The following is a 26,129-nucleotide window of genomic DNA, read 5'->3' as shown; positions in this document are numbered from 1 at the left end:
TCGGGAATAAGGAATGTTATAATCTTTCACACAAACATCCTTCCATTAAGCAAACGCCAAAGATGTGAATTAAATTTGAGCTGACAGGTTGTGTTTCCCATTCTGTGAAGGAGTGGCCTGCTCTATCCTCAGACACTCCGGAGCTGCCACCGTCCCATATTTTAGAATCAAACAGAACCCATTGTCTCACCGGTTACATCAGTTGTGGCCACGGTCCACATGAAGGAAGTCCGAGGGACTTCCCCGTGTCTCCCCGCACTGTACAGAGGGGACATGTTGTGCTGGGATTGGTAAGCTCCATCCCTCTTGCTTTATTATCTCATAAATTCAGCGTCAGTTCTTTATATTATCGGCTCACACCACGGAAAATACTCCTGACCCTGCAAATGGGGCACTAAATCCTCCTGAGAGAGACCACAATGGGGCTGGTGTGGGGCATGAAACCATGTTGTACTGGAAGGCTCTCTGAGTCTGTGTCTAAGGCCAATGTGCTGCCTTTGGCCGATACTACAATGGGGCTGGTGTGGGGAGTGAAACCATGGTGTATTGGGAGGCTCTCTGAGTCTGTGTCTGAGGCCATTGTACTGCCTTTGGCCGATACTACAATGCCATCCCAGCACAGTGTTAGAGTTTGAAAATTACACCCCGGGAGATGCTGGGTAGATTCAGATTGTTGCAGAATATAACTAGAGCCAGTAAACTCAGAAAGCCCACCAGTGGGTGAAAGCCCTTTGCTGTAACAATGAACATTCCCTACTGGAATCACCGGCCATGGTGGGGAGAGGCTCGGCTTTGCTCAGAGTGGCCGGAGATCAGTGAATTCGGCGAAGAGAGTCTCAGAGTAATTGATCCTGGTGCTGAATTTCCACCAAGCGACACCGGACCTCAAGGTCCCATTCAACTGTGGACAGACTCCAAGAGCTGTTCTCATGTGCTCTGACTCTCTGGGACTATCCCTTTGTGTATAATGGTCTGTCGGGAATGTTTCCTCTCTTTAAAGAGCCGTGATAGAATCCTTCAGTGCCTTGCACACCCTACATGGTCTGTGGGGATCTGCAGACGGATCCTCTGCTGGGATCCAGTTTGTTGTCTCACGGGAGCAGTCACACCAGCATGGCATCACTCACAGTTTTACTCCTGTGTCCTCAGCCCCACAGCTTTAACTCTATGATCAGTAAGTTCTGGAATCTAATCCTTTTTCATCAGTGGTATTTCTCCATTTGGAGTTTCAGCTCCGACTCACTCCCCTAGTTTATCAGGAGTTCACTACTCAGGTGTCCCTTCATTTCTTTGCAAAGGTTGTTATTTTCCCATCCTGCGATCCCGGGTCTGCAGCAGAGTCACGGTACATGGTTATTAAGGAACAGACACAAGATTAGAAAGTCTGTCATTCTATATCCGCCTTTCTGTCTGTTTCCTCTGCCTCACCCAGCTGTAAGAGCGGGGCGTATTTGCACTTCCAGGGGCACAGCCGTTGGTCAGTTTTACCCTCCTGCCCATAACACAATTATTCTCAGACCATTCATCAAGTTCCCTCCAAACTCTCCGGGACTCTGGCATTACAATATGGTACAATACACACAACAATGCCTTGTTATTATCTCATGTGTGTCCTTAATGTGGACCGTTACAACCCAGAATAGACGGCAGTTATACCTGATCTGGGCGGCTGGGATTGCTGTTTATATTTGTTAACATTGCACTGGTACACCGTGGCTGCAGTGTGTACCATCTACAAGATGCAGCAACTTGCCATGGCTTCCATCACCTAGACCTGGGCTGGGCAATTATATTGGCTGAAGAGCCAATTAACAAGTTTTGTTGAGCTGTTAAGGGCTGCCCACCAATGTTGGTCCTGAGGCGCGTGGCCGCACGGTCAGCAACAATCGCGCGGTCCCACGCAGGCCCCTCCCCACCTGTCGCTGGAAGAGACACTGCGCATGTGCGGCAGCCTAGTATTCGAGCAGCAAATTTAAAGGGACAGTGTGCGGAAAAAAATTAGAGGGAACATTTGATCAACATGAACATTGCATAAACATAAATCAGATAGTAGTCAGATGCTATCTTACATACACAACATGAATTCGATACGGCCTAGAAATGAATCAAAGATAAAAGTTGAAAATGTTGTGGTATCTTCTGGTCTCTGTAAATCAGTGGTGTGAAATAGAACTGTAGCCTCTTTAGAGCCTATATCAGCTTCAATTCCCCACTTCACTCATCCTTATGTCCCTCTGCAAAGATTACTAATGTCGGCCCAATTGGTGACAGATGAGAACTCCCCTGCCGTCATACTCTGGATACAGGGAGAAAAAAGATGCAGCGCCAGTCACTTTCTTCGGTAAAAGATCTGTGGAGATGAGCAGCCATGACTCTAAAATGGATAGGGCATATTCTAGTACGCAGTGCATTCTGGGTACGTACGTCCGCCATTGGGTCCCAGACTCACGGAACGGATCCTTTTAATCGGTCCAGGGAGAATCGATTTTGCGAATTATTAATTTGAATGAAGTAATACTATGGTTTTTCCTTGGCTGCAGTTCGGGACTGTCTCTGACCCATGCGAAGTGAAAGTGGATAGACGAATGTGCAGCTCGAGCTCCGGCTCACGTTCTATTTCTGACCCATCCAGCGGGCCGGATAGAATGACATGGCGGGCCGGATATGGTCCACGGGCTGTATTTTGCCCACCACTGCCCTACACTGTCCCATCAAACACTCCCAAGTCACATACAGCTTGGCTTACATACAGAGTAAACCATATGTAAACTACCCAGCAAACACTCCCAAGTCAGGTACAGTACGTGTTAGATACGTTTCAGATACAGGGTAAAGTTCGCTCGACCCAGTTACATCAAAAACTTCCAGGGCAGCTAGACAGGGTTAGATACAGAGTAAATCTCACTGTATAGTCGTTCATCGAACTCAGATACAGCATGAGGCCGAAGCAACCTGCCGCTCCTCTGACACCATCCAATGAATCACACAATGTACAGCATGGTATGAATACAGGACAGAAATCCCTGTACATTAAGGATCACGCACTTCCAGGTGAAGTATGAGCTAACTTTACAAACCATCCCCTGCCGGAATCATTGGCCATGCCGCGGAGAGGCTCGGCTTTGCTCAGAATGGCCGGAGATCAGCGAATTCGGCGGAGAGTCTCAGAGCAATTGATCCTGGCGCTGAATTTCCACCAATCGACACCGGATCTCAAGATCCCATTCAGCTGTGGACAAACTCCAAGAGCTGTTCCCATGTGTTCCTAATCTCTGGGACTATCCCTTTGTGTGTAATGGTTTATCGGGAATGTTTCCTCTCTTTAAAGAGCCGTGATAGCATCCTTCAGTACCATGGTCTGTGGGGATCTACAGCCGGATTCTCTGCTGGGATCTAATGCGGAGTCTCACGGGAGCCGTCACAGCCATCAAGGCCTCACTCACAGTTTTACTCCCGCGTCCTTAGCCCCACGGGTTTAACTCTATGAACAGGAAGTTCTGGAATCTAACCCTTTTTAATCATTAGTATTTCTCTATTTGGATTTCCAGCTCCGACTCACTTCCCTAGTTTACCAGGAGTTCACTGATCAGGTGTCTCTTCATTTCATTGCGATGGTTGTTATTTACCCCATCCTGTGATCCCCGGGTCTGCAGCAGAGGTCGCGGTACTTGGTTATAATGGAATGGACAGCAGGTTGGAAAGTCTGTCATTCGATATCCGCCCTTCTGTCTGTTTCCTCTGTCCCGCACAGCTGTAAGAGCGGGGTGTATTTGCACTTCTCGGAGCACAGCCAGTGGTCAGTCTTACCCTCCTGCCCATAACACAATTATTCTCAGACCATTCATCAAGTTCCCTTCAAATTCTCCGGGTCTCTGGCATTATAATGTGGTACATTACACACAACAATGCCTTGTTATTATATTATGTGTGTCCTTAATGTGAACCATTACAACACCCTGCCGCCGCCCGCTCTCCCCCTGCCGCTGTCGTGGCTCAGCGCGAGGCTCGGCGGCTTAGCTCTCTCTCCCCCCGCCCAAACGCTTCTGCTGCTTCTCGCCCCGCCGCTTCTCTCCCATCCCGTCCCTTCTCTCCCCATGCATGACAGAACACGTCCGGGTTGCTGTCAGCAGCTGACCTCCCGTGGTCCGGAAAATGCTATGGTCCGGCACTAGTCAGGTCCCAAGGATGCTGGGCCAGAGACGTCCAACTGTTTAACATTTGGTCCTCTCATCCATTGATATATATTGTGAATAGCTGAGACCCAAGCACCAATCCTTGTGGTACACCACCAGTTGCAGCCTGCTAATCTGAAAATGAACCCTTTATTCCTACTCTCTGTTTTCTGTCCATTAACCAATCCTCAATCTATGCTAGTATATTGCCCCCAATCCCTTGAGCCCTAATTTTGTTCAATAACCTCATGTGGCACCTTATCGTATGCCTTCTGAAAATCTAAATACGCCGCATCCACTGGTTCCTCCGTATCTGTTCTGCTAGTTACAACCTCAAAAAACTCTTAACAGATTTCTCAAACATAATTTCCTTTTCATAAAGCCGTGTTGATTCTGCCTAATAATATTCGCTAAGTGCCTGTTACCACATCCTTAATAATAGAATTCAGCATTTTCCCTACTACTGATGTCAGGCTAACTGGTCTGCAGTTCCCCATTTTCTCTCTCCCTCCTTTCTTAAATAGCCCAGTTACATTTGCTACCTTCCAAACCATGTGAACCATTCTAGAATCTATGGAATTTTGGAACATGACAACCAATGCATCCACTATTTCTATAGCTACCCTTTTCAATACTCTAGGATGTAGGGCATCAGGTCCAAATGATTTATCGGTTTTCAGTCCGATTATTTTCGCCAATACCATTTTTTTACTAATACTAATTTCTATTAGTTCCTCATTCTCACTAGACATGGGTTCTCCAATTTTTTTGCTCCTTCTTCCATGAAGACAGACACAAAGTATGCGGTTAATTTCTCTGCCATTTCCTTGTTCCCCATTATAATTTCTCCTGTCTCAGCCTGTAGAGGACCCACATTTATTTTTGCTAATCTTTTCCTTTTTACATACCTATAGAAGCTTTTGCAGTCTCTTATGTTGTCCCTCAATAGTTTACTCTCTTATTCTAGTTGCCTTTTTTTCCCTCAATTTCCTGGTCCTCCTTTGCTGAATTCTAAAATCTTCCTATGCTTACTGCTCTTTTTGGCAACATTATAAGCATCTTCCTTTCATCTAATACTATCTTTAGCTTCTCTTGTTGGCCACGTTTGGACCACTATACCTGTTGGGTTTTTTGTGCCTTAAATGAATGTATGTTTGTTGTAAATTATGAATTAATTTTTTAAATGCTAGCCATTCCTTTTCTACCATTATACCTTTTAATGTAGTTTCTCAATCTACCTTAGCCAACTCTCCCCTCATACCTACATAGTTTCCTTTGTTTAGATTTAAGATCATAGTTTGGATTTAAGTAAATCACTTTCAAACTTAATGCAAAATTCTATCATGTTATGGCCACTCTTCCCCAAGGGCCACTTTCCTACAAGATTATTAATTAACCCTTTCTTATTGAATAATACTAGATCTAAAATAGCCTGTTCCCTAGTTGGTTCCTCAAAATATTGATCTAGAAAACCATCTTGTATACCTTCCATGAATTCATCCTCCACACTATTACTGCAAGTTTGGTTTTCCCAGTCTATATGCAGATGAAAGTCCCCATGATTACTGTATTACCTTTGTTACAAGCACCATTAATTTCCTGATTTATACTGTGCCCTACATTACCACTATAAACATCCCCCCCCTCCCAATGTTTTCTGCCCCTTGCTGTTTCTTAGCTCCACCCAAACTGATCCTACTTCTTGATTTTCCGAGCTCAGATCCTTTCCCTCTGCTGTCTTTAGCCCATCCTTTATTATCAGGGTTGCGCCCTCTCCTTTTTCATTTTGCCATTTCTACCAAAAGTTCGGTATTCTGGAATATTTAGTTCCCAACCATGGTCACGTTGCAACCATGTCTCCATAATGGCTATTAGATCAAACCTATTAATTTCTATCTGTGCTATTAATTCATCTATTTTATTGTGAATATTTCATGCATTCAGATATAGTGCCTTTAGCTTAGACATTCTTCTATTTTTCCTTGATGTCTCCTCAGTCAGTAATGCCCTATTACCTTTGTTACTCTCTCTGTCCCTTCCTGACCCATTCTGCTTATTTTTACCCAAAATTCTGCTCTGCTCTAGAGCCTTGACATGTCTCTTCTCTTGTTGCTTTTTCTCTGTATCTAAACCGTACTGTACTTTCCTGGATCTCCCCACCCTGCCTTAATTATTTTAAAGCCCTGTTTACTGCCCTAGTTATTCGATTCGCCAGGACACTGGTTCCTGCCCAGTTCAAGTGGAGCCCATCACAAGGAAAGAGCTCCCTCTTTGCCCAGTGCTGGTTCCAGTGTGCGTAAAGCAAAACACCTGCCTCCCACATAACCATTTGAGCCACACATTTAACATTCTAATCTGCTTATCCCTGTAACAATTGGTGTGGGGCTCAGGTAACAATCCAGAGATTATTACCTTTGAGGTTCAGCTTTTTCATTTGGACCCCAACTCCTCCATCTCTTTCAGCAAAAACTCATTCCTAGTCCTACCTACGTCGTTGGTTCCTACATGGTCGACAACAACTGGATCCTCCCCTTCCCATTCCAAGTTCTGACCCCGATCTGTCCCAGGGAGGGGGCAGAGTGTGCTGTCCCTGTGGGGGGCAGTATGTTCAGTGTCTGACCTGAGCTGCCCCAGGGAGGGGGGAAGTGTGTGATGTCCCTGTGGGGGGCAGTATGTTCAGTGTCTGACCCTGAGCTGCCCCAGGGAGGGGGCAGTGTGTGATGTCCCTGTGGGGTGCAGTATGTTCAGTGTCTGACCCTGAGCTGCCCCAGCGAGGAAGTAGTGAGTGATGTCCTTGTGGGATGCAATATGTTCAGTGTCTGACCCTGAGCTGCCCCAGGGAGGGGGCAGTGTGTGATGTCCCTGTGGGGGGCAGTATGTTCAGTGTCTGACCCTGAGCTGCCCCAGGGAGGGGGCAGTGTGTGAGGTCCCTGTGGGATGCAGTATGTTCAGTGTCTGACCTGCGGCTGCCCCAGGGAGGGGGCAGCGTGTGATGTCCCTGTGGGGTGCAGTATGTTCAGTGTCTGACCCTGGGCTGCCCCAGCGAGGAAGTAGTGAGTGATGTCCTTGTGGGATGCAGTATGTTCAGTGTCTGACCTGCGGCTGCCCCAGGGAGGGGGCAGTGCGTCAGGTCCCTGTGGGATGAGTGAGTTCAGTGTCTGACCCTGAGTTGCCCACATTCCTCATGCTCTCGGGGGCAGTCACTCTCCGCACAGTCGGAGTTAGTTGGAGAAACAGCATCATCTACTGGACACCGGCGGTATTTCAAGGAACATCATGTCTGGCTCCATCCCAGAGAAAACCAAAACCAACCCGCAGATTCAATTCATTTTATTATCAATTGTTAACAAAGTTTAGCTCCATTTGTTGCAACTTCCAGTATTTGAAGGAATCTCTTTAAAAAGAGTTAAGTATGGATGCAAACACAATCAGCATTATTTTTATCTGACCCTTTTCCCGTTTATTAAATGGTCAAATATCCAGAATATTAAACTCCAGCCCAGTTCGGGGTCATCAATATCAGCAGAAAGAAACCACAACTGTCAGAATGGACATGATTCAGTTTGGGATAACAGCAGAATCCAAACCCTGCAATCACTTGTGAACTCGCTGGTGTCTTAGCAGGTAGGATGACCGAACGTATTCTTTCCCACACACGGAGCAGGTGAACAGCTTCTCCCTAGTATGAACTCGCTGGTGTACCATTAGATGGGATGACCGAGCGAATCCCTCCCCACACAAAGAGCAGGTGATCGGGCTCTTCCCAGAGTGAATTCGCTGGTGAGTTAGAAGGTTGGAATAACAAGTGAATCCCTCCCCACACACGGGGCAGGTGTACGGTCTCAACCCGGTGTGAATTCGCTGGTGTGTCAACATGTTGCTTGACCAAGTGAATCGATCCCCACACATGGAGCAGATGAACAGCCTCTTCGCAGTGTGACTTTTTTCCCAGTTCAGATGGGGATCTGAATCTCTTCCCACAGTCCCCACATTCCCCGGTTTCTTCATGGTGTGGTTGTCCTTGTGTCGCTCCAGGTTGATCAGTTGAAGCCTCGTCCACACACAGAACACGTATATGGTTTCTCCCCGCTGTGAAAGGTGAGATGTTTTTTCAGGCTGTGTAACTGGTTAAAGCTCTTTCCACAGGCAGTGCACTGGAACACTCCCCCTCGGGTGAGTGTGTCTCCGTGCTTTTCCACTCACACTGATGTTTGAAATCTGTTCCCACAAACATTTCTCCTTCCACATTCAAAGGCCGATGATATTCAGGTCCTGAGGAATCGAGTGACTCTGTCAGATCTTGATCTGATGTTTGGTTTGAGTTTCCCGTTTGCAAATCCTGCCCTTCTGATACCCCGGAAAAGGAGTTTACAAAAATCATTACTGTAAGTACAGGACAGAAATTAAGAACAAACAATTCTAGATTTCATGGAACATTCTTGCCTCCCGTGTTCCTCCAAAGCTCTAAATCCCCATCCCATACACTCTCCATCCTCCCTGTCCTGAAATTCAAACACATCGAATGTCTGAAGACAGCTTATCCTCCGCACCCAGTTTTCACCACCAACTCTGGCTGGGTTCAGTTCTACACTCACTGGTTCCCCTCTCTCTCCTCCCCTCCCCTGAAGGTGCTGACTCTGGCTGGGTTCAGTTCTACACTCACTGGTGCCCCTCTCTCTCCTCCCCTGAAGGTGCTGACTCTGGCTGGGTTCTGTTCCACACTCACTGGTGCCCCTCCTTCTCCTCCCCTGAAGGTGCTGACTCTGGCTGGGTTCAGTTCTACACTCACTGGTGCCTCTCCCTCTCCCTCTCCCTCTCCCTCTCCCTCAAAGTGCTGATTCTGTCTGGGTTCAGTTCTACACTCACTGGTTCCCCTCCCTCTCCTCCGCTGAAGGTGCTGACTCTGGCTGGGTTCAGTTCTACACTCATTGGTGCCCCTCGCTCTCCTCCCCTGAAGGTGCTGACTCTGGCTGGGTTCACTGGGACCCTGAAGCCCTGCCCACACATTGCTCTTTTGCAAAGATGGCCACACATGGGTGCTAAAGCTCCATGAATCTCGATGGCAGCGCACAAACCTGTAGCTTTCCTTTATTAATAATATATTTTATTTATATAGCACCTTTAATTTAGTACAATGTCCCAAGATGCTTCACAACAGTGTTACAAGACGAATTAGCCCAACATCTGTTGCAGGACATTTGGAAAAGCATAATTCAGTCAAGCAGAGTCAGCATGGTTTTATGAAAGGGAAATCATGTTTGACTAATTTGCTGGAGTTCTTTGAGGATGTAATGGGCAGGGTGGGAAAAGGGGGAACCAGTGAATGTGGTGTATTTGGATTTCTGGATGGCATTCGATAAGGTGCCGCATAAAAGGTTACTGCACAAGTTGAAAGTTCACGGGTTGAGGATATTATATTACCATGGATAGAGGATTGGTTAACTAATAGAAAACAGAGAGTCGGGATAAATGGATCAATTTCCAGTTGACAAACATTAACTAGTGCCACAGGGATTGGTGCTGGGGCCTCAACTATTTACAATCTATACTAATGATTTGGATGAAGGGACGGAGTGTAATGTAACCAAGTTTGCTGATGATTAAAAGATGGGTGGGAAAGCAAGTTGTGAGGACACACAGAATCTGAAAAATGATACAGAAAGGCTAAGTAAGTGGGCAGGAATTTGGCAGATGGAGTATAATGTGGGAAAATGTGAGGTTGTCCAATTTGGCAGAAAAAATAAAAAAGCAAATTTTTATTTAAATGGAGAAAAATTGCAAAGTACTGCAGTACCGAGGGACCTGGACATCCTTGTGCATGAAACACAAAAAGTTAGTACGCAGGTACAGCAAGTAATCAGGAAGGCAAATGGAATGTTGGCCTTTATTGCAAGGGGGATAGAGTATAAAAGCAGAGAAGTCCTGCTACAACTGGACAGGGTATTGGTGATGCCAAACCTAGAGTACTGCATACAGTTTTAGTCTCCTTATTTAAGAAAGGATATACTTGCATTGGAGGCTGTTCAGAGAAGGTTCACTAGGTTGATTCCGGAGATGAGGGGGTTGATGATGATTATGAAGGGCCTATACTCATTGGAGTTCAGAAGAATGAGAGCTGATCTTATTGAAACATAAGATAATGAGGGGGCTTGACAAGGTGGATGCAATGAGGATATTTCCACTCATAGGGTGAATCTAGAACTAGGTGACATAGTTTCAGAATAAGGGGTTGCCCATTTAAAACTGAGGTGAGGGGTTGTAAATCTGTGGAATTCTCTGTCCAGAGAGTTGTGGTGGCTGGGTCATTAAATATATTTAAGGCAGAGATAGACAGTATTTTGAGTGATAAGGGAATAAAGGGTTATGAAGGGCGGGCAAGGAAGTGGAGATGAGTCCATGATCAGACCAGCCATGTTCTTATTAAATAACGGAGCAGGCTTGAGGGGCCAAATGGCATGCTCCTGCTCCTATTTCTTATGTTCTTATGTTCTCATTACACTGTACCAGATCTAAGATAGCCTGCTCCCTGGTCGGTTCCACAATGTACCGTTTATGGAAACTATCCCAGATACACGCTATGCTCAAGGCTACCATGGCCTATTTGGTTTGTTCAATTAATATGAGGATTAAAATTGCCCATGATTATTCCCATTTATTTTTTACAAGCCTCCATTATTTCTTGATTTATACTCCATCCAACAGTGTAGTTACTGTTAGGGGGCCTATAGACTATGCCTACCAGTGAGTGTAGTATTTATTTTGTATCGGTCAGTCTTTGGTTAGCAAGTGTGGCTTTTCCTTTATACCTGTAAGTTTATGGTATGGAAGAGAGGTTTTCACTCTGTACATGTCAATTACTGGTAAGTGAGTGTGGGTTTCATTCTGTATCTGAAATTCTCTGGTATGTGAGTGTTGGATTTACACAGTCCCTGTCATTTTCTGATATGCGAGTGTGGGTTTTACCTGTGCCTGTCTGTTTCTGATATTTGTGTGTGGGTATTACTCTATCTCTCAGTCTATGGTATGTGAGTTTGAATTTTACTCTGTATATATCAGTTTTTGTTGTGTAAGTGTGGATTTTACTCTATACTTGTCAGTCTCTGGTATGTTAGTTTGCGATTCCTCTTTGCCACTGGACCAAGACCTAGCTCGGTCAAGCCCATGTGGTGGCTGGTGTGCAACGGTCACCACATGTTAAAAAAATCCACGCACAGGCATCTTCCACCCTTCAAGATGTAGTTTGGGATCTGGAATATTAGGTCCTTCACTGAAAAAACTGTGAACTCATCCCTTTTTGGCGTGGAAGCAAGTCATCCTCACTTCGAGGGACTGCCTATGATGATGAATTTGCGATGTCTCTATCCCAGTCAGTTTCTGTTATGTGAATGCGAGCTGTATTCTGTACCTATCAGTTTCTGAAATGTGAGTGTGCATTTTACTCTGTCCATGACTGTTTCTACTCTGTCATTGTGGGTTTTCCTCCAGCACTGTCAACTTTTGGTATTTGAGTGTTGATTTTCTTTGTGAGTGCGGTTTTACTCTTTGTTTGTCAGTGTTTGATATGTGTGAGTGTGGGTTGTAATCTGTATCTGTCAGTTACTGGTGTGTGTGTGTGGTTTTCACACTCTACCTTTCAGTCTCTGGTATATGTGTGGATTGTATCTGTAAATTTCAATCTCTGGTAGGTGAGTGTGGGTTTTACTCTTGGTCAGTTTCAGGTAATATGGGCTTTTGTCTGTACCTCTCTGTTTCTGGTATTTGAGTGGAGCTTCATTCTGCACCTTTCAGTTTCCCTGATGTGAGTGTGGGTTTTACTCTGTACCTGTCAGTTTCTGGTATGTGAGTGTGGGTTTTATTCTGTGTTTCCCAGTTTCTGGTATGCGAGTGTGGGTTTTGTCCTGTACCTGATATTTATATGCTAGAAACTATAAGTTGATATTGTTGTTTCATTCTGCACCTTTCAGTATCTCTTGTGCGAGTGTGGATTTTACTCTGTACCTGTCAGCTTGTGTTATATGAGTAAGTGTTTTAATCAATACAATACCTACCAGTTTCTGGTAAGGGAGTGCATATTTCAGTCTGTATCTGTCACTCTCGAGGATGTATGTGTGAGTTTTATTCTGTGTCAGTCTCTGGGATTTGAGTGTGGGTATTTCTGTGTATCTGTCAGTTTCTGGTATATGGGTTTGGGTATTATCTGTATGTGTCAATCTCGGTAACATGAAATGTGTATTTTTGTCTGTATCTTTCACTCTCTGGGATGTTAGTGTGCGTTTTATTCTTTATCTGCCACTCACTTTTATGTGTGTGTGGATTTTACTCTACAGCTGTCATTCTCTGGGATGTGAGTGTGATCTTCACTCTGTATCTATTAGTCTTTGGTGTGAGTGTGGGTTTTACTCTGTATCTGTCAGTCTATGGTATGTGAGTGTGGGTTTTACTCTGTATCTGTCAGTCTATGGTATGCGAGTGTGGGATTCACTCTGTATCTGTCAGTCTATGGTATGCGAGTGTGGGTTTTACTCTGTATCTGTCAGTCTATGGTATGCGAGTGTGGGTTTTACTCTGTATCTGTCAGTCTATGGTATGTGAGTGTGGGTTTTATTCTGTATCCATCAATCTATGGTATGTGAGTGTTAGTATTAATCTGTGAATGTCAGTCTCTGGGATGTGCATGTGGGTTTCCCACCTGTCAGTTGCTGTTATGTGAATGTGTGTTTTATTCAAGTATGAATGTGGATTTCACTCTGTACCTGTCAGTCTCTTGTGTGTGAGTGTGGCACTTTTTATCTGTACCTGTCTGTTTCTGTTATGAGTGGGGTTATATTCTCTATGTCACAGTTTCTGTTATGAGAGTGTGCAGTTTACCACATTCTACCTGTCTGTCACTGGTATGTGAATGTGTGTATGTTTTCTGTACCTATCAGTTGCTATTATATGAATGTTGATTTCATTCTGTGCCTTTAAGTGTCTGGTACAGCTGTGGTATTGTGGTTTTGACATTGAATCAGACAGTCACTTTCAGGTGAGTGCTGATTTTACTCTCTATCTGTCACTCTCTGGTATGTGTTTTATTCTGTATCTATACGTCTCTGGGAAGTGAGTGTGGGTTTTATTCTGTATCTGTGTTTCTGATATTTGAGTAAGGGTTTTAATCAGAACCTGTAAGTTTTTTGTTATGAGTGTTATTTTCAGTCTGTATCTATCAGTCTCTGGAACGTGAGTGTGGGTATTACTCTGGATCTATCGGTCTCTGGAATGTGAGTGTGGGTATTACTCTGTAACTATCAGTCTCTGGAATGTAAGTGTGGGTATTACTCTGTATCTATCGGTCTCTGGAATGCAAAAGTGTTTTTTTTCCATACTTGTCAGTTTCTGGTGAGTGACTGGAGTTCACTCTCCAACGATCTGTCTCTGGTATGCGAATGTGAGTATTTGTCTGTAGCTGTAAGGGCCTGGTTTCGGAGTGTGAGTTTCACGGTCAGTCAATCTCAGGTACTGGAAGTGATTATGATTCTCTCTCAATCTGTCATTCAATGTGTCTGAGTGTATGAATCATTATGTTTCTCTCAGTCTCTGGTACTGTTTGTGAGTGTGGGATTGATTATATATCTGTTAGACTGGTGATGTGTGAGAGTGTGGGATTGATTATGTATCTGTTAGACTGGTGATGTGTGTGAGTGTGGGATTGATTATGTATCTGTTAGACTGTGATGTGTGAGAGTGTGGGGTTGATTATGTATCTGTTAGATTGGTGATGTGAGAGTGTGGGATTGATTATGTATCTGTTAGACTGGTAATGTGTGAGAGTGTGGGATTGATTATGTATCTGTTAGACTGGTGATGTGAGAGTGTGTGGGATTGATTATGTATCTGTTAGACTGGTGATGTGCGAGTGTGAGATTCATTATATAATTGACAGTCTCTTGTACTGAGCTATTCTTGCTCTGTGTTACTGTTGGATTTGGTTCCTTCTCCACCTGCTGAAGGTGGATGATAGCTTGCGATTATCGATGACTGTCTCAGGAGGAGGTTTGGTTCAGTCCATTACCTCCATTTCTCTGCTTTTGTATGTTAGCTGTTAGGTTTGAGAGTCAGTGTACAGACACCAGTGTGGATTGACACTGTGTCAGTGTCTATCTGTTCGTGTGCGTGAGTAAGGGAGTGAAATTGGATCTGCCTTTCAATGCGATATGATTGGACTTTGAAATAACATATTATTGTACTGCTCCAAGTGACTGTGGGATTCATAATGTAACTCTGCAAATTCGGATCACTGTGGGACTGACAGCTTCTGCTGCCTGTGACAATATGATTGAGGTCAGTTCTGTGTCTCTGCGCTCTGTGAGTGATAATGTACTTACTGTGTGTGAGAAGGAGCTGCCTGCACTGTTCCTTGTGTTCCGGGTTGAGGAAAGATCAAATTTATTCCGGCTTGGTGAAGTATTTTGCTCTGAGAATAATAATAGGAGAACACTATTAGTTATGATATGGACAGGTGATGGAGAGAATATAAAAAGATTTATAATTAATGTGTTTGTTTATAATAAAGTAAAGTATCTGGAGAGAGGAATCTGTGTCATCTGACCTCACTGCAGTACAGTGGCACTCAGATTCACCACACCAGGTGTGTAGGATGGTTCTATAGTAAGTTATCAGCATCCAGACACAACCCAAACCCAGCACTGGTCCATGAATGGGAACACCCGATTGGCACTGTCCAGGTTTATATCTCCCACTCCCATGGAACTACCTGTAAAATTCTGAATTGCTTCCTGGAATATAACCACAGGTACCTGGGCTGTACAACAATTGTTCTCAGTCTATTGGAACCGAGTTGCGGACCTGTGTCATTAACAGAATGTCCCAGTTACCCGATGTATCGGAGGGAGCGACAATGTATCTCTCGATCATCAGCAACACTGTTCTGAGAATTCAATGCACCAAAACAAAATAACCCATTTTTGAAGTGTCTCCGGTCACACTCCTCTCCTGATGCCTGCAATAGATGCACTTTGTGAAACTCCTCACATCCTCACTCTCAGGCTGTGTTTTCACTGTTCACTGTCCAAGAACAACAGACACTGAGATTGGAACTGATTTGGAGAAAGAAAGTAGCAATGATTTGAAAGAGCGAAGTGATTTACTTTCTCTGTTACCTTACACTGTCCACACACAGCCCAAAAATGGCCTCTCCCTTCCCCCATTCACTCCATGTTCCAGAACTAGTTCCTGCTCCACTCTGCCTCTTACAGACAGCCCCCGACTGAAGCTGAACTTACCCCGACTCAAAGCCCATCTGTGGACACAGTCCCAATGTGATGAGCTGCTGTAAGGAGGCTGCTGTTTGCTCCCTTACTCGGGCCCGGGGTATCTCCGCTCCCTGATGTGTTCAACGATCATCAGCCGAGCACAGAGGAAACGGCAGCTGCTGACAGAGCTGGGGGAGGGGAGCTCGCATAGGCCCTTCCCGTCGGTTTAAGCACTGTGTGGGGAGGGGAGGAGCAGCATATATTTAGCACATGCTCAGACCATCTTTTTGTCTCAAATTAAATTAGCAAAAATGGGATTGTTTCACAAGTTGCTTTTATCACTAATTAAATGGGCCACATTGAGAACATGTTAGTTATCATCCGAATTACTGAAAAAACGATTGTGTGAGCCTGACACTGGGGTAAGAGTGCCTAAACTGTTTTACTCATTCCATCAGTCTCTGGTGTGTGAGTGTTTCGCTGTCAGTTTCTAATAGGCAGGTATGGGTTTTACTTGCATATTATTGTTCAGATACATGGATGTGGGTTTCATACTGTACCTGTCAGTTTCTGCTATGTGAATGTGGGATTTATTCTGTAACTCTGTTTCTGGTATTTGAGTGTGTGTTTTATTCTGTACCTGTCAGTTTTTGTGAAGTGATTGTGAGATTTGTTCTGCACCTGTCAATCTCTGCTACGTAAGTTGGGACTTATTGTGTACCTGTCAAGTTTTGACATGTGAGTATGGGTTTTATTCTGTATCATAACAACATAAGAAATAGAAACAAGAGTAGGCGATATGGCCCCTCGCGCCTGCTCCGCCATTCAATAAGATCATGGCTGATCTGATCATGGACTCAGCTCCACTATCCCGCCCGCTCCCCATAACCCCTCATCATTTAAGAAACTGTCTATTTCTGTCTTAAACTTATTCAATGTCCCAGCTTCCACAGCTCTCTGAGGCAGCGAATTCCTCAGATTTACAACCCTGAGAGAAGAAATTCTCCTCATCTCAGTTTTAAATGGGTGGCCCTTATTGTAAGATCATGCCCTCTAGCTCGAGTCTCCCCCATCAGTTGAAACATCCTCTCTGCATCCACCTTGTCAAGCCCCCTCATAATCTTATACGTTTCGATAAGATCACCTCTCATTCTTCTGAACTCCAATGAGTAGAGGCCCAACCTACTCAACCTTTCCTCATAAGTCAACCCTCTTATCCCTGGAATCAACCTAGTGAGCCTTCTCTGAACTGCCTCTAAAGCAAGTATATCCTTTTGTAAATATGGAAACCAAAACTGCATGCAGTATTCCAGGTGTGGCCTCACCAAAACCTTGTATAGCTGTAGCAAGACTTCCCTGCTTTGATACTCCATCCCCTTTGTAATAAAGGCCAAGATACCATTGGCCTTCCTGATCACTTGCTGCACCTGCATACTATCCTTTTGTGTTTCATGCACAAGTACCCCCAGGTCCCGCTGTACTGTGGCACTTTGCAATCTTTCTCCATTTAAATAATAACTTTCTCTTTGATTTTTTTCTGCCAAAGTGTATAACCTCACACTTTCCAACATTATACTCCATCTGCCAAATTTTTTCCCACTCACTTAGCATGTCTATGTCTTTTTGCAGATTTTGTGTGTCCTCCTCACACATTGCTTTTCCTCCCATCTTTGTATCATCAGCAAACTTGGCTATGTTACACTCAGTCCCTTCTTCCAAGTCATTAGTATAGATTGTAAATAGTTGGGGTCCCAGCACTGATCCCTGTGGCATCCCACTAGTTAATGGTTGCCAACCAGAGAATGAACCATTTATCCCGATTCTCTGTTCTCTGTTAGTTAGCCAATCCTCTATCCATGCTAATATATTACCCCCAACCCCATGAACTTTTATCTTGTGCAGTAACCTTTTATGTGGCACCTTGTCAAATGCCTTCTGAGAGTCCAAATACACCACATCCACTGCTTCCCCTTTATCCACCCTGTTCGTTACATCCTCAAAGAAATCCAGCAAATTTGTCAAAAAACGGGATGAGGTCCTACAAGACGAATTTAGGGAGCTCTGAGCTAAATTAAAAGTAGGACCTCAAAAGTATTCATCTCAGGATTGCTACCAGTGCCACGTGCAAGTCAAAGTAGGAATCGCAGGATAGCTCAGATGAATATGTGGCTTGAGGAGTGGTGCAGAAGGGAGGGATTCAAATTCCTGGGACTTTGAAACGGGTTCTGGGGGAGGTGGAACCAGTACAAACCGGATGGTCTGCACCTGGGCAGGATCTGAACCAATGTCCTAGGGGGCGTGCTTGCTAGTGCTGTTGGGGAGGAGTTAAACTAATATGGCAGCAGGATGGGAACCTATGCAGAGAGATGGAGGGAAGTAGAATGGGGACAGAAGCAAAAGATAGAAAGAAGAAAAGTAAAAGTGGAGGGCAGAGAAACCCAAGGCAAAAAGCAAAAAGGGCCAAATTACAGCAAAATTCTAAAGGGACAAAGAGTGTTAAAAAGACAAGCCTGAAGGCTCTGTGCCTCAATGCGAGGAGTATTCGGAATAAGGTGGACGAATTAACTGCGCAGATAGCAATTAACGGATATGATGTAATTGGCATCACGGAGACATGGCTCCAGGGTGACCAAGGCTGGGAACTCAACATCCAAGGGTATTCAACATTTAGGAAGAATAGACAGAAAGAAAAAGGAGGTGGGGTGGCAGTGCTGGTTAAAGAGGAAATTAATGCAATAGTAAGGAAGGACATTAGCCTGGATGATGTGGCATCAGTATGGGTGGAGCTGCGGAATACCAATGGGCAGAAAACACTAGTTGTGAGTTGTGTACAGACCACCAAACAGTAGTAGTGAGATTGGGGACAGCATCAAACAAGAAATTATGGATGCGTGCAATAAAGATACAGCAGTTATCATGGGCGACTTTAATCTACATATTGATTGGGCTAACCAAACTGGTAGCAATACGGTGGAGGAGGATGTCCTGGAGTGTATTGGGGATGGTTTTCTAGACCAATGTCGAGAAATCAACTAGAGGGCTGGCCATCATAGACTGGGTGATGTGTAATGAGAAAGGGCTAATTAACAATCTTGTTGTGCGAGGCCCTTTGGGGAAGAGTGACTATAATATGGTAGAATTCTTCATTAAGATGGAGAGTGACACAGTTAATTCAGAGATTAGGGTCCTGAACTTAAGGAAAGGTAACTTTGATGGTATGAGACATGAATTGGCTAGAATAGACTGGCGAGTAATACTTAAAGGGTTGACGGTGGATAGGCAATGGCAAACATTTAAAGATCACATGGATGAACTTCAACATCCCTGTCTGGAGTAAAAATAAAACAGGGAAGGTGGCTCAACTGTGGCTAACAAGGTAAATTAAGGATAGTGTTGAATCCAAGAAAGAGGCATATAAATTGGCCAGAAAAAGCAGCAAACTGAGGACTGGGAGAATTTTGTAATACAGCAGAGGAGGACAAAGGGTTTAATTAGGATGGGAAAAAGAGTATGAGAGGAAGCTTGCTGGGAACGTGAAAACTGACCGCAAAAGCTTCTATAGATATGTGAAAAGAAAAAGATTAGTGAAAACAAACGTAGGTCCCTTGCAGTCAGATTCGGGTCAATTTATAATGGGGAACAAAGAAATGGCGGACGAGTTAAACAAGTACTTTGGTTCTGTCTTCACGAAGGAAGACACAAATAACCTTCCGGAAATACTAGGGGACCGAGGGTCTAGTGAGAAGGAGGAACTGAAGGAAATCCTTATTAGGCGGGAAATGGTGTTAGGGAAATTGATGGGATTGAAGGCCGATAAATCCCTGGGCCCTGATAGTCTTCATCCCAGAGTACTTAAGGAAGTAGCCCTAGAAATAGTGGATGCATCGGTGGTCATTTTCCAACAGTCTATCGACTCTGGATAAGTTCCTTTGAACTGGAGGGTAGCTAATGTAACACCACTTTTTAAAAAAGGAGGGAGAGAGAAAATGGATAATTATAGATTGGTTAGCCTGACATCAGAAGTGGGGAAAATGTTGGAATAAATTATTAAAGATGAAATAGCAGCACATTTGGAAAGCAGTGTTGGGATCAGCCCAAGTCAGCAGGGATTTATGAAAGGGAAATCATGCTTGACAAATCTTCTAGAATTTTTTTAGGATGTAACTGGTAGAGTGGACAAGGGAGAACCAGTGGATGTGGTGTATTTGGACTTTCAAAAGGCTTTTGACAAGGTCCCACACAAGAGATTGGTGTGCAAAATTAAAGCACATGGTATTGGGGGTAATGTACTGACGTGGATAGAGAACTGGTTGGCAGACAGGAAGCAGAGAGTCGGAATAAACGGGTCCTTTTCAGAATGGCAGGCAGTGACTAGTGGGATACCGCAGGGCTCAGTGCTGGGACCCCAGCTATTTACAATATACATTAATGATTTGGATGAGGGAATTGAGTGTAATATCGCCAAGTTTGCAGATAACACTAAGCTGGGTGGCAGTGTGAGCTGTGAGGAGGACGCTAAAAGGCTGCAGGGTGACTTGGACAGGTTAGGTGAGTGGGCAAAGGCGAGGCAGATGCAGTATAATGTGGATAAATGTGAGGTTATCCACTTTGGTGGCAAAAACACGAAGGCAGAATATTATCTGAATGGCGGCAGATTAGGAAAAAGGGAGGTGCAGCGAGACCTGGGTGTCATGGTACATCAGTCATTGAAATTTGGCATGCAGGTACAGCAGGTGGTGAAGAAGGCAAATGGTATGTTGGCCTTCATAGCTAGGGGATTTGAGTATAGGAGCAGGGAGGTCTTACTGCAGTTCTACAGAGCCTTAGTGAGGCCTCACCTTGAATATTGTGTTCAGTTTTGGTCTCCTAATCTGAGGAAGGACGTTTTTGCTATTGAGGAAGTGCAGCGACGATTCACCAGACTGCTTCCTGGGATGGCAGGACTGACATATGACGAGGGACTGGATCGACTCGGACTGTATTCACTGGAATTTAGAAGGATGAGAGGGGATCTCGAACATTTTAAATTCTGACGGGACTGGACAGGTTGGACACAGGAAGAATGTTCCCGATGTTGGGGAAGTCCAGAACCAGGGGACATAGTCTAAGGAGAAGGGCTAAGCCATTTAGGACTGAAAGGAGCAGAAACTTCTTCACTCAGAGAGTTGTTAAGCTGTGGAATTCCCTACCGCAGAGAGTTGTTGATGCCAGTTCATTGGATATATTCAAGGGAGAGTTAGATAAGGCCCTTACGGCTAAAGGGATCAAGGGGTATAGAGAGAAAGCAGGAAAGCGGTACTGAGGTGAATGATCAGCCATGATCTTATTGAATGGTGGTGCAGGCTCGAAGGGCCGAATGGCCTACTCCTGCACCTATTTTCTATGTTTCTATGACTTCCCCTTCATTATTCCATGCTGACTCTGCCTGACCGAATTTTGCTTATCCAAATGTCCTGCTACTGCTTCTTTAATAATGGACTCTAACATTTTCCCCAACCACAGATGTTAGGCTAACTGGTTCATTGTTTCTTGCTTTTTGTCTGCTTCCTTTTTGAAATAGGGGCGTTACATTTTCAGTTTTCCAATCTGCTGGGACCTCCGCAGAATCCAGGGAATTATGGTAAATTACAACCAATGCATCCATTATCCCTGCCGCTACTTCTCTTCAGACCCTCGGATGCAAGACATCAGGTCCAGGGGATTTATCTGCCTTTAATCCCATTACCTTACTGAGTACCATCTCCTCCCCACTATAGCCACTTGACTATCCACTGTTGGAATATTGTTAGTGCCCTCTACCATAAAGACTGATACAAAATATTTGTTCAGAGTTTCTGCCATCTCCATGTGCCCCATTACTAATTCCCCGGTCTCGTCCTCTAAGGGACCAACATTTACCTTAACCACTCTTTTCCTTTTTATATACCTATAGAAACTCTTGCTGTCTGTTTTTATATTTTGTGCTAGTTTACTTTCATAGTCTATCTTCCCTTTCTTAATAATTTTTTTAGTCATTCTTCGCTGGCTTTTAAAAGCTTCCCAGTCTTCTGTCCTCCCACTAGTTTTGGCCACTTTGTACGCCCTTGTTTTTAGTTGGATACTGTCCTTCATTTCTGTCAGTCGGTCAGTTTCTGGTATGTGTGTGTGGGTTTTATTCTGTATCTGTCAGTTTCTGGTATCTGAGTGTGGTCTTTATCTGTATCTGTCAGTTTCTGTTATGTCAGTGTGTGTTTTATCATGTACTGGTCAGTTTCTGGTAGATGAGTGTGTACGTTAACCTATATCGTCAGCTTCTGGCATGTGAATGTGGATATTGACCAGTATCTGTCAGTTTTTTGGATCAGAGTGTGGATTGCATTCTGTACCTATCAGATTCTGGCATGGGAGTTTCGGATTTAATTGGTACCTGTCAGTTTCTGATATGTGACTTTGGTTTTAATCTGCACTGGTCACTTTCTGATATCTAAGTGTGGATTGCATTCTGTACCTGTCAGTTTCTGCTATGTGAATGTGGGTTTTATTCTGTACTTGTCAGTTCCTGCTGTGTGAGTGTAGGAATTAATATGTACCTGTCAGTTTCTGGGATGTGATTGTGTTTTTTTTGTACCTGTCAGTTTGTGGTAGATGTGCGGGGTGTCAGTTTCTGGTATCTGAGTGTGGATTTTTACCTTTATATGTCAGTTTGTGCAATGTGAATGTGGATTTATTCTGTATCTCTCAATCTGGGGTAAGCGAGTGTGTGTTTCCTCTGTACCTGTTAGTTTCCGGTATATGAGTGTGGGTTTTATTCTGTATCTGTCAGTTTGTGGTATGTGAGTGTGGGTATTATTCTGTATCTGTCAGTTTCTGGTATGTGAGTGTGGGTTTTATTCTGTATCTGTCAGTTTCTGGTATGTGAGTGTGGGTTTTATTCTGTATCTCTCATTCTGGGGTAAGTGAGTGGGTGTTTCATCTGTACCTGTCAGTTCCTGGTATGCGAGTTGTTTTATCCTACATCTGTGAAATTTACAGATCAGAGACTACCCCAACAGACAATAGTTTTTCGCATTATATTGGATGAATGAGATTCAGAAATATTTGGAGTAGAGACGAGCTATTAGTACATGATATAAACCATAGCTGTCAGGGGTACTGTGAGTGAGTGTGCAATTCATTCTGTATCTGACAGTCAGGGGTACAGGGAGTGAGTGTGGGATTCACTCTGTATCTGAGTCTGTGGTACAGTGAATGAGTGTGGGATTCACTCTATATCTGAGTCTGTGGTACAGTGAGTGAGTGTGGGATTCACTCTGTATCTATCAGTCAGGGGTACAGGGAGTGAGTGTGGGATTTATTCAGTATCTGTCATAAATGCAAGTGTTTGTTGTTGCTGTAGAAATGAAACTTTTCAGTTACTTACGGTGGTTAACATTTACACAGAAGAAAATGTCAGAAGCAGCCTCGTGGATAACCGTCGGGAAAGTGCTGTTACTGGTGAGATCACGATTTGCTCGATGCAAACTTGGCTAATAACCCTAGAGGTGATGGAAAAGAAAGCAACATTTGGGAACGTTTGAGCGAGATGAGAAAACATAATCAGTGCGAGGAGCCTGATCAGAGAGCTGGTGGGCAAGAAGCATTGAGCTCCTGTTTACTGCCCGATGCTATTTCCAAAACAACGGGGAAGAACAGTCCCTGGATCTTGGAACTTGAGGAGGCCTTTCAGCACATGGAACCTAGAGGAAAATCATCCCTTCGAGCCTTTACATAAGGAACAGGAGGAGGCCATTCAGTCCCTCGAGCCTGTTACATAAGGAACAGGAGGAGACCATTCAGTCCCTCGAGCCTGTTGCATAAGGAACAGGAGGAGACCATTCAGTCCCTCGAGTCTGTTACATAAGGAACAGGAGGAGGCCATTCAGTCCCTTGAGCCTGTTACATAAGGAACAGGAGGAGGCCATTCAGTCCCTCGAGTCTGTTACATAAGGAACAGGAGGAGGCCATTCAGTCCCTTGAGCCTGTTACACTGGAACAGGGGGAGGCCAGTCAGTTCCTCGAGTCTGTTATATTGGAACAGGAGGAAGCCATTCAGTCCTTCGAGTCTGTTACATAAGGAACAGGAGGAGGCCATTCAGTATCTCGAGCCTGTTACATAAGGAACAGGAGGAGGCCATTCAGTCCCTCGAGCCTGTTACATAAGGAACAGGAGGAGGCCATTCAGTCCCTCGAGTCTGTTACACTGGAACAGGGGAGGCCATTCAATCCCTTGAGTCTGTTACATAAGGAACAGGGGGAGGCCATTCAGTCCCTCGAGTCTGTTATATTGGAACAGGAGGAATCCATTCAGTCCTTCGAGTCTGTTACATAAGGAACAGGAGGAGGCCATTCAGTATCTCGAGTCTGTTACATAAGGAACAGGAGGAGGCCATTCAGTCCCTCGAACCTCATACATAATGAACAGGAGGAGGCCATTCAGTCCTTCGAGCCTGTTACATTAGGAACAGGAGGAGGCCATTCAGTCCCTCGAACCTCATACATAATGAACAGGAGGAGGCCATTCAGTCCTTCGAGCCTGTTACATTAGGAACAGGGGGAGGCCATTCAGTCCTTCGAGCCTGTTACATTGGAACAGGAGGAGGCCATTCAGTCCCTCGAACCTGGTGATAGGAAGGGACAATATGTATGAATATAAAGGGGCTGCAGGAGGGGTCAGAACTAAAAATCATGGTTTAAAAACGAGTATTAAAACACTTTACCTAAACACACGCAGCATTCGAAACAAAGTAAATGAGTTGATGGCACAAATCATTACAAATGGGTATGATTTGGTGGCCATCACAGAAACATGGTTGCAGGGTGGCCAAGACTGGGAATTAAACATACAGGGGTATCTGACAATTCAGAAAGATAGACAAGAAGGGAAAGGAGGTGGGGTAGCTCTGTTAATCAAGGATGATATCAGGGCAGTTGTGAGAGACGATATTGGCTCTAATGAACAAAATGTTGAATCATTGTGGGTGGAGATTAGAGATAGTAAGGGGAAAAAGTCACTGGTGGGCGTAGTTTATAGGCCCCCAAATAATAACTTCACGGTGGGGCAGACAATAATCAAGGGAATAATGGAGGCATGTGAAAAAGGAACAGCAGTAATCATGAGCGATTTTAACCTACATATCGATTGGTCAAATCAAATCGCACGGGGTAGCCTTGAGGAGGAATTCATAGAATGCATACGGGATTGTTTCTTCGTACAGTATGTTACAGAACCTACAAGGGAGAAAGCTATCTTAGATCTGGTCCTGTGTAATGAGATAGGAATAATAAACGATCTGTTGTCAAAGATCCTCTCAGATTGAGTGATCACAGTATGGTTGAATTTGTAATACAGATTGAGGGTGAGGAAGTAGTGTCTCAAACGAGCATACTATGCTTAAAAAAGGGGAATACAGTGGGATGAGGGCAGAGTTGGCTAAAGTAGACTGGAAACAAAGACTAAACGGTGGCACAATTGAGGAACAGTGGAGGACTTTTAAGGAGTACTTTCACAGTGCTCAACAAAAATATATTCCAGTGAAAAAGAAGGGCGGTAAGAGAAGGGATAACCAGCCGTGGATAACTAAGGAAATAAAGGAGAGTATCAAGTTAAAAACCAATGCGTATAAGGTGGCCAAGGTTAGTGGGAAACTAGAAGATTGAGAAAATTTTAAACGACAGCAAAGAATGACTAAGAAAGCAATAAAGAAAGGAAAGATAGATTACGAAAGTAAACTTGCGCAAAACATAAAAACAGATAGTAAAAGCTTTTACCGATAGCTAAAACGGAAAAGAGTGACTAAAGTAAATGTTGGTCCCTTAGAAGATGAGAAGGGGGATTTAATAATGGGAAATGTGGAAATGGCTGAGACCTTAAACAATTATTTTGCTTCGGTCTTCACAGTGGAAGACACAAAAACCATGCCAAAAATTGCTGGTCACAGGAATGTGGGAAGGGAGGACCTTGAGATAATCACTATCACTAGGGGGGTAGTGCTGGACAGGCTAATGGATCTCAAGGTAGACAAGTCCCCTGGTCCTGATGAAATGCATCCCAGGGTATTAAAAGAGATGGAAGTTATAGCAGATTCATTCATTATAATCTACCAAAATTCTCTGGACTCTGGGGAGGTACCAGCAGATTGGAAAGCAGCTAATGTAACGCCCTTGTTTAAAAAAAGAGGGCAGACAAAAGGCAGGTAACTATAAGCTGGTTAGTTTAACATCTGTCTTGAGGAAAATGCTTGAAGCTATCATTAAGGAAGAAATAGTGGGACATCTAGATAGGAATAGTGCAATCAAGCAGACGCAACATGGATTCATGAAGGGGAAATCATGTTTAACTAATTTACTGGAATTCTTTGAGGATATAAAGAGCATGGTGGATAGAGGTGTACCAATGGATGTCGTGTATTTAGATTTCCAAAAGGTATTCGATAAGGTGCCACACAAAAGGTTACTGCAGAAGATAAAGGTATGCGGAGTCAGAGGAAATGTATTAGCATGGATCGAGAATTGGCTGGCTAACAGAAAGCAGAGAGTCGGGATAAATGGGTCCTTTTTGGGTTGGAAATCGGTGGTTAGTGGTGTGCCACAGGGATGGATCGGTGCTGGGACCACAACTGTTTACAATATACATAGATGACCTGGAAGAGGGGACAGAGTGTAGTGTAACAAAATTTGCAGATGACAC

At 44.2% G+C, this 26,129-nt stretch overlaps 1 pseudogene; it reads right to left on the bottom strand.

The window, feature by feature from the left end:
• Nucleotides 1-7,487: 7,487 nt before the first annotated feature.
• The window catches only part of LOC139273616 (zinc finger protein 850-like), a 170,773-nt pseudogene continuing 152,131 nt past the window's right edge, over nt 7,488-26,129 (bottom strand).

This window comes from Pristiophorus japonicus, chromosome 9 (genome assembly GCF_044704955.1).
Source record: "Pristiophorus japonicus isolate sPriJap1 chromosome 9, sPriJap1.hap1, whole genome shotgun sequence".
NCBI lineage: Eukaryota > Metazoa > Chordata > Chondrichthyes > Pristiophoridae > Pristiophorus > Pristiophorus japonicus.
The sequence above is the reverse complement of the archived record's forward strand: the minus strand, read 5'-3'. Positions and strand labels throughout refer to the sequence as shown.